At 37.6% G+C, this 15,925-nt stretch overlaps 1 long non-coding RNA gene across 1 annotated transcript in view; it reads left to right on the forward strand.

Annotated features, from left to right (window-relative positions):
• Positions 1 to 15,925, forward strand: part of LOC144456696 (uncharacterized) — a 204,138-nt gene that overhangs the window by 26,868 nt on the left and 161,345 nt on the right. The gene's annotated exons all lie outside the window — the stretch shown is intronic.

The raw sequence follows: 15,925 nt of genomic DNA on the forward strand, positions 1-15,925 counted from the left end.
TGAATAGTTTCCCTCTACTCACAAGAGATCTTAGTTCAGGCTCTCATCCCGTCTCACCTGGGACTACTGCATAGCCTCCTGATTGGTCTCCCTGCCTTCAATCTCTCCCTCCTCTCTAATCTACTCTCCATAAAGCTTGTCAAATGAATGTTCCTAGGTCACAAGTCTGATGATGTTACTACACTTCTCAAGAAGCACCAGTGGCTCCCTCTTACCTCTAGGGGGAATATACAGTCTTCCTTTATAACTTCCTTCATAATCTGGTGCAACTCTAACTATTGGTTTTTTGGTCATTAGTGCCCTTCATTACTATCCCTCTACCTCCATCAACATAAGATATTTGTAAAGTGCTCAGAATAATGCCTGGCACATAATAAGCACTTAATAAATGCTTGTTCTTTCTTTACTTCCCATCACAGACTTAGCCCTGAGCAGTGAGAGTTTCCTATAGCTATGTGGCTCTGGACTTGACCATGCAGCCCCCAAGGCTACAGTCCTCCCATCAGATCCTTTAGCTCTCACTCTGGAGCAGTGCTTTCATGGTTTGAGAGAACTCTCCATACTTAGCTGTTCCAGAGCTGACCAGGCTGTCCCTAGGCCATTTTCTTTTTGGTCATACTGCTATGTAAGTGCCTCCTTTCCTCCCTTCTTTCCACCTTTTGATCAGATAACAATAATCAAATCAATACTATCATTTCTGGAAAAGATGCATCATTCCTCTGACTTCCAGACAACAACTCTCCTTTCTGACTACCACTCTCCAACGTGTGTTATCTTCTTCTGTTAGAATGTTAGTTACTCAAGAATAGGAGCTGTTGTGCTTCTTATATTTGTGTCCTTACTGTTTAGCATTATACCTGGTGCATAGTAAGCTCTAGACAAATACATTTTCATTTATTCATTCATTCATGTCCTCTATGTTCCAGCCAAATTAATCTATGTGCTGTGTCCATATACGACTGTGCCAGCAAAGGGATTCCTGTATTTCTTTCTGACTGGTTGTTAACTCCCTTACTGTCTCTACGCTGAGAGGTCATTAAGCTCTCACTGTCATGGCTGCATCCAAGATCCAAAGCTGGCACTGCCACTGTATGCATTTCTAGGTTGGTCCCCAATCTGGTGTCACAGATCTGTGCCACCAACCTCCTAAATTGTCTTAGACTGGAAAACTGTCTTACCTTGATTTTTTTTTTTTTGGCTCTGTTGCCAGAATTCAGTTTGAGGTATAATTTTAAAGTTGTTTGGAAGGTAATGTTGGGAGAGTTCAGCTAAGTTAGTCTGTCATCTTGGCCCTGCCCCTCTGGAGACCAGATCTCAGGGATGTGGTACTGACTAGTGACTTCTTTGAACACTTGGACAACACTGGCAGCACGTAATTTAAATCAGCCTCTTGGTTACATCTTCAGTATTTCAATGTGAAGTGGTATGCTCATGGGGATTGTGTGAATGGCCTCCACACAACTCAACTTATATCATTTCCCTGCCCCCTCTTCAGTTCCCACGAATGTGCCACCTTAAGCTATTGTCAGCTATATTTTTAATAAGCTTATTTAGATTAGCCTTATGTGAAGAGTGGGAACTCAGGAAAAGGGAACATATTTATGAAAAAACAAACAAACCCTGGTCTTAGATTCAGAAGACATGGGTTTTAATCTGATCGCTTACTAGCTTTAATATCTCATTCCATTTTAAAAAAATTATTTCAAAATTTTCAATTAACAAGTATTTCAATTAATGTGTCTCTTGTCCAACCCCCGTCATTGAGCAAATATTTTGAATCCTGAAATATAAAGATCTTAATATATAGATTCATAGTCTGACAAAAAAGTCCCACATTAGTTTGTCCTACATTAAATTCCTCATTGAAATGAGTGGTATGTTTCATCTTTAATCTTGTGGTCTGATGGTTTATCATCCATTGATCAAAGTTCTGCAGTCTTTAAAAGCTGATTTTCTCTATAATATTATCATTGCTGGATTATTCTTCTAGTTCTTCTCTCTTTGCTCTGTATCAGTTGATAGAAGTCTTCCCAGTATCCTCTGAAACTGTCAATTTCATTATTTCTTACAACAATATAATATTCGCATACCACAATTTGTTTAATTATTCCCCAATAGCAGGACACTTCTTTAGTTTCCAGCTTTGACTACCATGAAAATAGACACTTCAACTATATTGATACACACAGATCCTTTGCCCCTTTCTTTGATTTCTTTGGAGTATAAGTCTAGTGTTAATATAAATGGATCACAGCTAGGATTTATATAGCGCTTTACATTTTGCAAAGCACTTTACAAATATTAACTCAATTTAACCTCACAACAATCTTGGGAGGTAGGTACAATTTTTATTTTCATTTTACAGTTGAAGAAACTAAGTTCAAATCTGGCCTCAGACATATATCACCTGTGGGACCTTAGTCAAGTCATTTAATCTCTATCTCAGTTTCCTCATCTGTAAAATGGGGAGAATAATAGCACCTAACTCACAAGAGTTGTTTTGAGGAGAAAATCAGAAAATATTTGTCAAGTACTTTGTAAACTTTTAAGTGCTATATATAATGGTAGTTATTAAAACATAGACCTGGACAAACCAATGAGCAGTAACCTAGAAATCATTCTTTTTGCTCTTATCTCTGTGGCACAGATGAGTATAGTTTGTGGCCCATTTAACCCCTGGCAACACTGTTTTGGTTCATTTTTAAATAAAAAAGTTGAATGACTGGGATTCAAGGTGAATGGGACTGAGAGGATAGAAGAAAGTAGGTGCTTGGAATAAAGAAGAAGGAGTAGTAGAAACAATGACTATTGTAAATTTTGTTTTAAAGTGTGGGAGATAGTATGAGAGGGGGTTGTATTTGCACATGAAAACTGTATTAAATAGGCATAAAGGTTCATTTAACTAGGTAGAACTGTTTCTGTAAAAAGTATTATGCCTCTGAAAGAAATCTGTTTGTGGCATGTGGCCTTTGTAAATTTCCATCTCAGTTTGGAACAAAGGCAAAATTGGTGGATAGGAAGGCAGACTTGTATCCCAACCTCACCTTTTGGAAGAGGCCTGTGAAATACTGTGGAACATTTTGGAACTGTTTTATAAATTGTGGTTGTTGGCCTTTAAAGCATGAATAGTTATTAACATATTCTGATGCATATATTTGAAAGGATATCAACTAAGCTAGAAAAGTGAATTTTTAAAATCCTTTCTTACTTATGGCTTAAAACAATTTAACAGTGACTCTTTTTTTGTTTCATCAATATGTACCATTAGCATAATTTTTTCTTCTCAACACCATCACTTCCCTCTCTTTTGTTGAAGGGATAAGAATTTCAGTAAGGGTTAAGACAGACTTATTTTAAAGCCTGGGCATGTGGGATTTAAAATGAAATACATCTGTCTCAGGATTATTAAACTACTGTATAACCTTTGAAATCTGATGTATTAAGGTGGGTTTGCTCAGTAATAATCCATATCTCATTATCTAAGCTCTACAAAGATAACATAAAATGTTATTGTAGCAGAAAAGAGCAAGATAGTATCACCTTATTCTCAGAAACAAAAATTAGGTTCACCTATCATTGCCTTCTGCACCAAATTGAATTTATCCTTGATCTTATTTCAGTTGACAGCCTGGTCTAGGGCTTACATTTTGTCATAAAATATCCTTACTCATTTTGTTATAAAATGTCTTGACTCAATTTGTCTTCACTGATATCATCTGTGGTAGATGATAAATTTTTATAGGACCAGAATACTGTACACAATTATTTGTGTATAGCATATCAAGGAATCACAGAATTCTAGAGTTGGAAGGGCTGTCAGAGGCCATTTAGTAAAACTTGCATTTGATCAAGAATCCCTTATTCAATATCTTCAAGAAATGGTCATTAATCCTTTACTTATTTCCAGAGAGGGATAAAACAAACAAACAAAAAAACCAAGCTATCCTATCCTTCCACCACCCCAGTCCATTCTACTTTTAACTCTAATTGTCAGAAAATTCCCTTGCATCAAGCATAGTGTTGCCCCTTGGCAACTTCTACCTGTGGCTTCTAATTTTGCCCTCTTGGGCCAAAATAGAACAAGTTCCAATATTTCTTTTTTTTTTTAATAGTATTTTCAAGTAATTGAAGGTGGGTCTCTTGTCTCCCCAAAGGTAAGATGGTTCTTAATGGGTTCTTTCTGGGCAATGATATCTGGTTTTTCAGATTGCTTTCACCCAACTTCCAGCCTTTGTATTTGATCTTTCAAGATAATTCAGACATTTTGAATTAGAAGAGGGCTTTCTTATTAAGGCATCCTTTTTGGAAAAGTGAGAACCCTTGATTTTGTAAAGTTAATAAATTCACAGAGTACCTTGGATTTAGAGAAATATTTGTTATACATTAGAAAAATATACATTGCTGTCAAATAAAGTTCGATGGTAAGTAGGAAATGGAAGTTTAAAATGCATTTTATTTATTGAAATTGTTGATAAAAGCTAGGTTCACTATTCAATCTATTCTTGCTTATTCTTCTTGTTCATGTCATGGTATTTCCCAAAAGTTAGTATTCTCTTGGACTTAGCATCATTATTGATTGAAACATTAGCATACTCTGTATTTCAAATGAATGTTAAAGGTACCATCCTGAACCATCAAGTATTTGAATGAATACAGAATATAAAAACCCTGAGCACTTGAAAATATTGTGTTTTATAGAAGAACTGAATTAATTCTATGTATATTATGAGACCATATCATAGAGATAAGAGACTGCACTTGTGAGGAAGAGGATAGGGACACACTTAAATTTCCAGGGAGTGTTTCCAATCTGAACAAGTTTGTAAGTGATTATTTCAGTAGTGACCACTTAGTCCCTTCTATGAATATTAGCTAAAACATTGGACAGCAGTCTTAGGATCCAATGTGATCTCATAAGGCTGTTCTAATGGCCAAATCTAATATAGAAAAGTGTAATAGGGTTAACTGTGAAGTCCTACATTTGGTTTAAAAGAATCAAATGCACAAGGATGGAAGAAGCAAGGCTTTTTTCACGTTAAAAAAGACCTTGGGGGTTTTAATGGATAGGAAGCTCAGTATGAGACAACAATGTGACATCCAAAAAAGCTAATGTAATTTCAGGCTGCATTAAGCAATGTCCAGTATGAAGGACATGTTAATCCCATAATACTCTGGTCTGCTCAGACCACATCTGTATTATTGTATTCATTTTTGGACAATGAATTTTGAAGAGAATGTTGGAACAATGGAATGTATGTAGAGGAGGGCAATCTGTATGGTGAGAGGGCTAGAGGCCGTGCCATATGAGGATTAGTGAAGGAATCATGTATTTTTAATGCAAAGAAGGGATGACTCAAGGCAGGGAGACAACATCGCTGTCTTCAAATCATTACAACAAATTTTTTAAATACCTCCTATGTGCAAGGCACTCTTTAAAGTGCTGGGCATAAATTGATTAAAAAAAAAATAAAAGTCCCTCCCTTCACATTTGGCTGGTGGTGATACAAGATGTACACAGATATGTATGCTACGTAATTTGATGAATGAAAGACATTAGTCCTAAATGACAGGATTTATTTATTTATTTATTGGCTAGGCAAAGGGTGATTGCCCAGGGTCTCACAGTTAGTAAGTGTCAGGTGTCTGAGGCCAGCTTTGAACTCAGGTCTTCCTGGCTCTAGGGCTAGTGCTCTATCCAGTGTACCACCTACCTGCCCCTCAGAATGACTTTATTTTTAATCCTGAAAGCAATGCATACCCACAGAAGGATTTTTATCAAGGAAATGACAAGGGTCAGACCTGGACTTTAGGAAGAATACTGTGGCAGTAGAAGATTTTCTAGAGAGGAGGGTCTGGAGGCAGGATGACCAGTTAGAAAGCTATTACAATAGTCTAGGTATTAAATGAGGGCTTGAGGTAGGGTGGTGACCATAAGAGTTTACTGAAATGAACAGATGCAAGATATGCCACGGAGGTAGAATCTTGGCAATTGATAGGATGTGCAGTAGGATGGGTTAAGGAGAAGAAATAAAGCAATAATCAAATCTTCAGGATTCAAGCCTGGGAGGATAGTGATACCTCCAAGAGAAATAGGGAAATTTAGAGGAGGAAAAGTTTAGGGAGGAATGTGATGAGTTTTATTTCATCTGTGTTGAATTTAAAATGATAATCGGGACTTCCAGTTGGAGAAGTCCTCCAGGCAGTTTGATATGCTAGACTGGAATTCAAGAAAGATTAGAGCTGTGTATATCAGTTTTTGAATCATTTGTATGAGATGATAATTGAATTTTCAACAACAGATGAGATCACCAAGAGAGTATATAGAGAGCAGAGAAGAGGACTGTCAGCCAGTGAAAACCAATTTGATTGGTATGACCCCAGCCCTGTAAGAGGAATTATATTAACTGTTCATGAACCCTCCTCACCCCAGCCCCTTGCTAGATGGCAGTATTATTAGAGTTAGATTCACTGTGACACTGTTTTTCATTACTCCTTATTTGACAATATACTTTAGTGGTCGAGAATGTTCTCTTAGAGATAGGATAGTCACCCGTTGGTGCCATACTATTTGTCTAAAACTATATAAGTTTGAGTACTGAGGGGCTCTAGGACTTGGACTCAAATGCAGAAGCTGCTGCATGGGTCAACATCTGGAAGCTATCCTGTTACGAGCTGCCCTTGGCTGAAGGAAATTGAGGCCATACATCAAGATTGTTCCTTATTGTCATCTGTGCTCTTTCCCTTATGAGTAGTGATAAAGTTTTGTTAACTACTATCCTTGTGTGAGTTAATTTGTTGCTCGGTCATCTCAGTTGTGATCCTATTTGGGGCTTTTTTTGGCAAAGATACTGGAGTGGTTTGCCATTTCTTTCTCCAATTCATTTTACAGATAAAGAAACTGAGGCAAAAAGGGTCAAGTGACTTGTCCAGGGTCACACAGCTAGTAAGTGTCTGAGGCTGGATTTGATCTCAAGTCTTCCTGACTCCAGACCTAGCACTCTATCCACTGTGCTCCCTAGCTACAGTAGATAGAACACTGGGACTGGAGTCAAGAAGACTCATCTTCCCGAGTTCAAATCTGGCTTCACACATTTGCTACCGGTGTGACTCTGACCAAGTCACTTAGCCAGGAAAACCCTTAATGAAGATACAAGGAGTTGGACATGACTGAAATGACTTAATAACAATGACAGTCTTTGTGTGACTCTGCAGCTCTTCATCTGAACTCTCTTTCACTTAGGGACTAGGCATAGGTTCCCAAAGTGGCTGATAAGGCCACCCTGGGGGGTGCTGGAATGATTCAAGGAGGGGGTAGTAGCCTTGAGTGCGATTGGGGGGGGTTTTGAATTAAAATAAGAGTTACCCTAACCTAACCCCCAGGGGGTGCTGAGTAATATTTTTTTTCACTCCGCCATCTTGGCTCTACCTCCTACTAATATTTTTTTTTTAAAGGAGGCGGTAAGCCAAATAAGTTTGGGAACCTCTGGTAGAGGTTGGATGATGATCTGGCAAAACAGACTGAGAAGGAGCAGTCTGATAGAAAAAGACAAAAACCAAGAGAATAGCATCAGAGAAGCCAAGGGAATAGAGTGTACTTAGGAGGACAGAGTTATTAATGGTATCAAAAGCAGCAGCGAGAGAGGCAAAAGAGAATAAAGAATGAGAACATGCAGTTGGATTTAGCTGTTAATATGCCATTGGTAAATTTTTGAAAGAGAAAATTTTCAGGATGTTTATGAAGTCAGAGGCCAAATTGCAAGAAGTTGGTAAGTGAATGGGTGGTGGGAAAGTGAAGGTGGTAGGCACAAATAACTTTCTAGGAGGCTGGCAGTGAAAGGAAACATTTAAGTTAATTGATTTAAGGACATGGGAGGGTCAAGTCAAGGTGCTTTAAGTATAGGGAGGTCTGAGCATGATTATATGAATGGAAGAAGGAGTCAGTACATAGAAAAAAGTTGACAATGGCAGGTTGGGAGATGATGGATGGAGGCAAGCTCCTATAGGTGAAAGAGGGGCATGGGAACAAACACAAAGATAGTGAGAATTAGCTGTGGAAAAGAGGATAGGTTTTAATTGCCAGGCTTGGGATTTGTTTTTATTCTGTCCTCTGTGGTGATGATGAAAAACCAACTCATATCCTTCACCTAATTATATTGAAAGAAGGTAGTTACTTAGTAGAGATTAGCTTTTTCTATTCCAAAGCTAAATCTACCAATTCCTTTTACTTGTCATCTGAGGATGACAATTGCCCCATATAATGATTTATTTTACTCTTTTCTGGATTCTTTCCTTTTGTGTGAAGCCCCAGCACAAGTCCTGCTGCCCTGACATCTTTCTACGGTAGCATCACACAATGCCAGAGTTTATGGATTTTAACTTGCAATAGAAAAGACTCATGTCTACTTGGTTATTGCTTTCAGTCAGAGTGATTAGGGGAAGGATATAGAGTAATTGGTTTTCACTCATCATAGAGAACAGGATAAGTGGAAATAATTGCTACGAGTTTGGTAACCTATCCAGTTCTGATGAGAGTCTTTCCTAATAGACTCATGCTTATCCTGTAATTGACCTGGTTCTGTCCCTATGGTCCCAGAGCCATTGCCCCATTATGGGTTTAAGCTACAGTTTTAGGAATTTCTCTGACAGCACTAGATGGGGAGAAATGGGGATAATTAACTTTTTTGTAGGCATAGGGGATTAATTAGAGGACTTTTGAGGTTACTTTCAGTTTTGTGGACATGCTGATTCTATGGAGGGGATAGACATAGACCCTATGGAGCATTTTTGTATTTTAATTTTACTTTAAGATTATTACAGGTTTTTAAGTTATTATCTTTAACTTAAAGAGTTATTAATGACTTTTAGCTTATCAAAATAGAAGTCATATGTCCCATACACTTGAATTTGGAATATTTAGTAATATTCCTTTGTTCTAAGATTAAATACTTAATATTATGTGCATTGATTGAAAACCCTGCTAAAATATTGTTTAATACTTTCTATATCATATTAAATTTTATGTAATTTATATAATATAATTACATAAATCACATTATAATATAATTACATGAATTTTGTATAATTTTTACATATATATTTATACATATATCTCTCTGTCTCTATATCTATAGGTATATAAAACTTTTTAATCACCAAAAAGAACCTTTTGGTTATTTGCCAATTTACCATCTCTTACCTGTATAAAATTATTTTGTTACATTTAAATAGATAGATGCAATGAAAGAAAATCTTCTAACAAAAGAATGTTTCCTTTAACAGCCTCTTAAATCGGTATTAGCTCTTGGAACATGATCTTTGAAGAAATTAGGGAAAAAAATAAAATAAATAAGATCTTGAAGATGGTGAAAAGGTAATTACAAAAACACCTGGAAAATAGTAACTTGTTTTTTCTTTGGAACAATGTTCATCCTACCACTTTACTTCCCATATAATACAAGAACTCAATAAACATTGTTTAAATAAAATTGACTTAAAGAATAATTTGCATATTGTTTGTGGCTTGCTTCCTGGTGTGTCTGGGAAATCTAGGAACTTTCTTCTCCTTTAACAGTTTCCCGTGCTATTGATTCGAAATACCACGTCACCTAGAGATAAATGATATTTCTTCTGGTGGCTCTGTTATTTAGTAATAACTAACATTTTAATATTTAAGGTTTACAGAGTGCTTTACCTGTATTATCTCATTGGATCCTTTCAATAATAACCCTGTGAGGTAGGTGCTATTATCATCTCCAATTTACAGATGAGGAAATTAATTCTAAGAGAGGTTAAGGAACTTTCCTGGGGAATCAATGTTTTGCTCAGGTAATTGTGGGCAGCACTTTAGCCTGTGATCCTGCTCTGATTGTAGGCTGGAAGCAACTAGCATGTATTAAGGGTTTATTATATGCCAGGCACTTTTCTGGGGCTTCAGATATAAGTAAAAAGAAAGTGCTTGCTCTTGAAGGAGATAACATTCTAATGATGGAAGACAACACATGAAAGATACCTGAAAAACAAGATGGGGGGAGAGGACAAGGTACCCATGCTGGTGTATGGTGGTGAAGTACGGTATCAAAAGCACATTTGTCTGGGAGAGGAATGAAGCATAACAGGCCTAGGCCCTACCCCAAAATGGGGATGACTGAAAGAGGTCACCAATGGTAGGAGGGGGTTAGCGTAGTGGAAGGATGTTCCAGGGTGAGAAGATTGATGGTGGTGGAGTCTAGAGAATCAAAATCACAACTTGGAGAGGAGTGAAGTGTGATTAATATTATAGCTTTTTGGTTAAATTCTCAAAGGTATTTGGAAGTTTGTATCTATAATATAAGGATTTGTCATTTGTCAATAGATGAAAGATGGTGAGTTTCTGATATGTAATCCTAGCCCTAGGTTATGTCTTGCTCTATGCTCAGTAGGTGCTAAATTTTTATAGCCTGTAGTGATATACTTCATAGTTTCTATTATTTCCTAATATAATTTACATTGTTAATTAAGTCTGCCAGACTCCTTAAGAATCTCTCTTCTGTAATTTTGGTGGGAATAATTGAATTCTGAATTGCTCCCCTCCCTGTTTTCCATGAACAAATCTGTATCATAGCCATAATTATGTATACATATATGTATACACACACACACATATATGATATATATTTTTTGTCAGCATATTATTGGCTTAGGTCATGAGGGTGTTTCCCATAGAAGGTCCTTTGATTTGATTTTTGGATCTAGCCATTTCATAGGCTCCATCTAGAAGTAAACCACTTGGAGTTATATTTCACAAATCCAATTTTGTGTGTACTCATTATCAGCCTTTACTGTTGATCCATGAAATGATGTCTGTTCCAGGATATCTATTGGTCTTCTTCCTCTTTTTTTTTTTTTGTCAAGACAGTGTTAATTTTTCTTTGCGGTTATGGGCCTTTGTTTTACTAATATTTTATGGGTTTTTTGTGATGATGTTTTCCAAATCAGTTACAATGTATTTTCTTTTCTTTGTCAAACCAGAAGCTTTTCATGAAGTAGCATAGTAAGAAAAGTAGCGATAAAACATCCCTTCCTTTCCTAACCTTGGACCACACTTTCCCGCAAATGCATCATTAGTAGAAAGAGCAGACAAATGTTGGGAACATTTGTGGCTGGGGCATACTCTTAGGGAACACACGAGTAACAGAAATGGAGGAAAATTAATGCCTCTGAAACTTCAGGGATAATAATCTCTGGTGAGGTTACAACACTGTGTCCATTAGGCCTATGCCCTGCTGGTCGCATGTGACACCCAGCCTCCTCTGGTCTGAGAGATGTATAGTCTCTGCCAAGCATGGAGTCTCACTAGGGCATTGTCCCCCACAATGGTTTTCTTTAGCCACTCTTCTCCTGGTTCTCTGGTCACTGCTGGTCACTGTTAGGTGTGGCTTCCCTCAGTACTAGGCTGTGAAACTTCCCCCTGTGTCCAGTTTTGGCCTGAACTGGAGTCTTCAGTCTAAATGCTACCTCTTCCTCATAGAATAAGGAGTTTGCTCCGCCTTTTAATCTTGCAGTTTAAACCCGTAGGCTTCTCTGCTACAATTTTTAGACAAGACAGAAGCCTTAATACAACTAATTATTAGACTAGAGAAGAATTCTTAATGTCTACTTTCTGAGCATAGTCAGTTTAGCTGTTTCTCTGAACCTTGGAATGGGTACTTTTTTTTTTAACATGGTCCATTTTATGGTTCTGGAAGTATACGTTAAGACATGTATTGCATCAGTGTAATTGCTTTAAATTTGCTCTTCTCATTCAGCTTTGACTTTGGAATGCTGGTAAGTCTCTTAATGTATTCAGCCACAGATTTCTCCTTGAAACATCTTTGTATTTGATGTGTCTTGCTTGGAGGAGACCACAGCATTTGTTGGAATCATTTTAATCCATTGGTTCAATGCGACCTCTAAATTCAGGCCCAGACATTTTAGTTTCTATCTTTCTATGGCATATATTAAGAATCTTACATTTATCAAATCCAAATGACATTTTGTGATCATTGGAAAAAGATTCTGCCAGACAAAGGGGCTACTTAATGTGTTTCATAATGAAATCATATACCTTGTAATTGCATTAGTGGCAATGGGGCCATTACAAGCACTATGCTATTTCACAAAAGCAATCCAGCCTGGTCTCTTCTTCTTTTTCAATTTTGGGCCCAGTTCATTGTTCATATATAATGTTTGTCCAAAGTATATGTACTAATGGACTAGCTCCAGGGGTTGTCCATCCAACTGCATAGCATAATTTGGACAATAGGCATTCTTCTTCCTCTTAGTTTTTCTCTGTCAATATGTAGCATTTTCTCTTGGCTACCCTCATGCTCCAACTCATATTCTTCCACAGGTAGCTCTTTTCTTGATTGCTAAAGTTGACTAATTTTTTTTTACTTTTTTCTCTATTCATTTCAATCTTTTGTGCAACTGTAAAGATTAAAGATATATTCTGCTGCATAATACCTGCAAAAACTGGCCTGTTCTTTTTCAAACTTTAATTAAGAATGTCCCTAGTCAGTGAATAAATAAATGTCACAGATTCTATAGAGATGGGAAAGTGAGAACAGGTTTAAAGTTGGTGATATTTTCTTGGTCACCTCTCTTTGCTAATAATTACATTTATGATTCTTTCTAAGCTTTTTATCCTGTTTTCACAAATCTTGAAAATGAAAACCTTCCCTAACAGAGAAAAATAGCTAAGGATCTGAGATTTCCTCCAGAGAGTATGCCAGTGACAGAAGTTAGTTTTTGGCTTTGAGTCAGTATTTCTTAACCAATCTGAATATGGATAATTGGCAGCAAGCCCAGTTATAGGAAGAAGGTTTATGAACAGGCGTGCTAGCCAAGAGAATTTAACATATTTGGGGAGACATGAAACCTGCCTTCTTGTATTTAAGGGGATGGTTGCTATACTGAACAGGAATTAGATGTATTCTTCATATCCTGAGAAGAAAGAATTAGAAGAATCCCAAGGAAAAATTACCTGATCTTTAGAGTGTTATTTAAAAGTAGAGTGATTTACCTTGGGAGGAGGTAAGTAGTAGGATCCTCCTCTGCGGAGGTCTTTAAGAAAAGTTTAGATGACACTTGTTGGGCATATTTTGTGGAGGATTTTTATTTAGAATTTATTTACTTGGCCTTGATATCCTCTGAGGTCTTTTCCAACTCTAAGAATTTTGTGATATCTCACATGATCTTCACTTCCTGAAATCATACTATGATTGTACAAAAGATGGTACGGGATATTATCTATCCATCCATCTACCTATATCTATCTATCTATCTATCTATCTATCTATCTATCTATCTATCTATCTATCTATCTATATTTAGGCAATTGGGGTTAAGCGACTTGCCCAGGGTCACACAGCTAGTAAGTGTCAAGTGTTTGGTCTGAGGCTGTATTTGAACTCAGGTCCTCCTGACTTTAGGGCTGGTGCTCTATCCACTGTGCCACCTAGCTGCCCCTGGGATATTACATTAAACTACAACTGATCTTCTGCAAAGTGCAAATGATTACTGCTGCTCAGAACCCATGAAAACCTTCCACAATGATTTTGGACACCTGGGCCAAAAGATAATTCTGCATCTGGTGTAGAACATGGGCTATTGGTCCAAATAATAGGGAATGTGTATAAGAAGTGCTATTTCTGTGCTGGGCATTATTATTTATCAAGCACCTCAATGTGCCAGGAATTGGACTAAGTACTTTACAAATATTACTTCATTTAATTCTCACCACAACTCTGAGAGGTAGGTGCCATTATTTTCCCCATTTGACAGCTGAGAAAACTGAGGAAGACAGAAGTTAAGTGACATCCTTAGGGTCACCCAGCTAATTAGTAACTAGGGCTGCTTATCAGGAGGACAATAGCAAGTCTTTGGAGCTGATAGGCTCTCTCATCTCTAGAAAGTGACTGGAAGATCAAACAAGCAATAAACACTTGTTAAGCATTTATTGCATGTCAGGTACTTTGAAAAGTGTCGAGGCTAAACTAAAATGACATAGTCCCTGCCCTTGAATTTGCATGTTAATTGAGGAGATAAAATGTATATGTGCAACTATATGAATAAGTGAAAAAAAATTAAGCATTTTCCATGTGCAAAGGACTGTGCTGAGTGCTAAGGATATAAACAGAAAAGTAAGACAGTTTCTGCTTTCTAGGAGTTCACATCCTAGATGTAAAAGAGTTTGTTCTTGAAAGCCAGAACCTAATCACAGAAAAGGTGGCAATTCTAGTGAGGTGTTAATCCTACTGTAAATTCTGCCAAGCACTCCATGTGGAGGTGGCAGCCATCATGAGAAAGGGACTGAGATTCTTGAAGAGAAGTCTGGGCTGATTCTCAGGACTGGGAACAGAAGCTCAGCTTAGACAATACAATTTTTTTCAAGGTGGGGGAGGTTAGTAGTGGTTGAACAAATCTGTTCATTAATCCACCTTGTCCCTGCTGCACATAATAGATACAGAATGTACTGATGGAAGTTTAGGAGACATCTTGCAGGATCAGGAAGGCTTCATAGAGAAGGCAGTTATTGAGCTGAATCTTGTAGGAAACCAGAGATTTCAAGAGACAGGGGTAAGATATGGAGATGGTCAGTGAAAAGGCAGGGAGATGGGAGATTGGTCATTGTATGTGTGAAACATTGAATAATATATAGGGGTTTCTTAACCTGGGATCCATGAATACCTATGGAGTTCATGAATAGATTTCAGGGGGTCTGTAAATTTGTTTTTTTATGTATTTTGATAATTTTTCAATATAATCAATTTCCTTCATCTTATGCATTTAAATACATTATTCTGAGAAGGAGTCCCTAGGTTGCCCCAGATTGGTAAAGGGGTTCATAATATACAACAAGGTTAGTTCCTGGAGTAGGCCAAGATGGTTGGCTGACAGAGTGTGTGGAAGGGAATAATGTGTATAAAGACAAGAAAAGTAGGAAGGGGCCAGATTGTCAAGAACTTTAAATGTACAACAAAGGAATTTGTGTTTGAGCCTATAGATAATAGGGAGCCACTGGAATTTATAGAGTGGGGTGACATGCTTAGATTTGCAATAGAAAAAAGATCACCTTAGCAGATGTTAGAAGTATGGATAGGGATGGGGAGAGGCTTCAGGTAGATAAATCAAAATGGTAGCTACTGTAATCATTCAGGAGAGGAGTGAAGGGGGCCTGACAGGGTGGTGGTAAAGGGGGCAAGATCAAGAGTGTGATCATGTGTGTGTGTAGCTGAGGTGAAATGAAGGAATAGGTGGTGAGAGTTCAGCAGATTGAGGAAGTGAGAGGATAGGTTATTTGAGGGAAAAGCAGTATTTATATTGAAGTCATTTAGTAAGGGAGCACAAGTCGGGATAAAGGAGGCTGAGTCAGGCATTGAACTCATTGAGAAAGGAAAGAGAATGACTTAAGGGCTGGTAAATAATAGCCACCAGGGATCTGGATTGGGTGATAAATCTGGTTATAATGAATATTAAAAGAGAAGAAGTTTCTGAGTGATACGGGTAGGAAATGAGTGGTGACCAAGAAGGAGTCCTACTTCATCTCTTGACCTAGAGAATATGAAAAATAACGCAACATGTACTGGAAAGGGAGACCTGGAATGCGTGGTAGTCTAGATGGAACATCAGCTCTGTGAAGGCCAGAACATGAAAAGGGGATTTTATTAAACATGTAGTACTAGTTTCAGGGAAAGATATAGTTATGGAACATTGGTGGTGGGGGTGGAGTGGGAGAATAGGGTTGAGGTGCATCAGAATAAAAGAGAGGGAAGCAGGCATTGAAGAGGATAGTTATCTCTTTGCTAGTCTGGTTGGGGAATAAGGCCATTCAGTCAGTCAGACAGTCAAGATTCTATTAAACACTTACTACATGCCAGGAATTGTGCCAAGTTCTGAGTATAAATCT

This window comes from Phascolarctos cinereus, unplaced genomic scaffold, assembly GCF_003287225.1.
Source record: "Phascolarctos cinereus isolate Bilbo 61053 unplaced genomic scaffold, phaCin_HiC Scaffold_4;HRSCAF=312, whole genome shotgun sequence".
Classification (NCBI taxonomy): Eukaryota; Metazoa; Chordata; class Mammalia; order Diprotodontia; family Phascolarctidae; genus Phascolarctos; species Phascolarctos cinereus.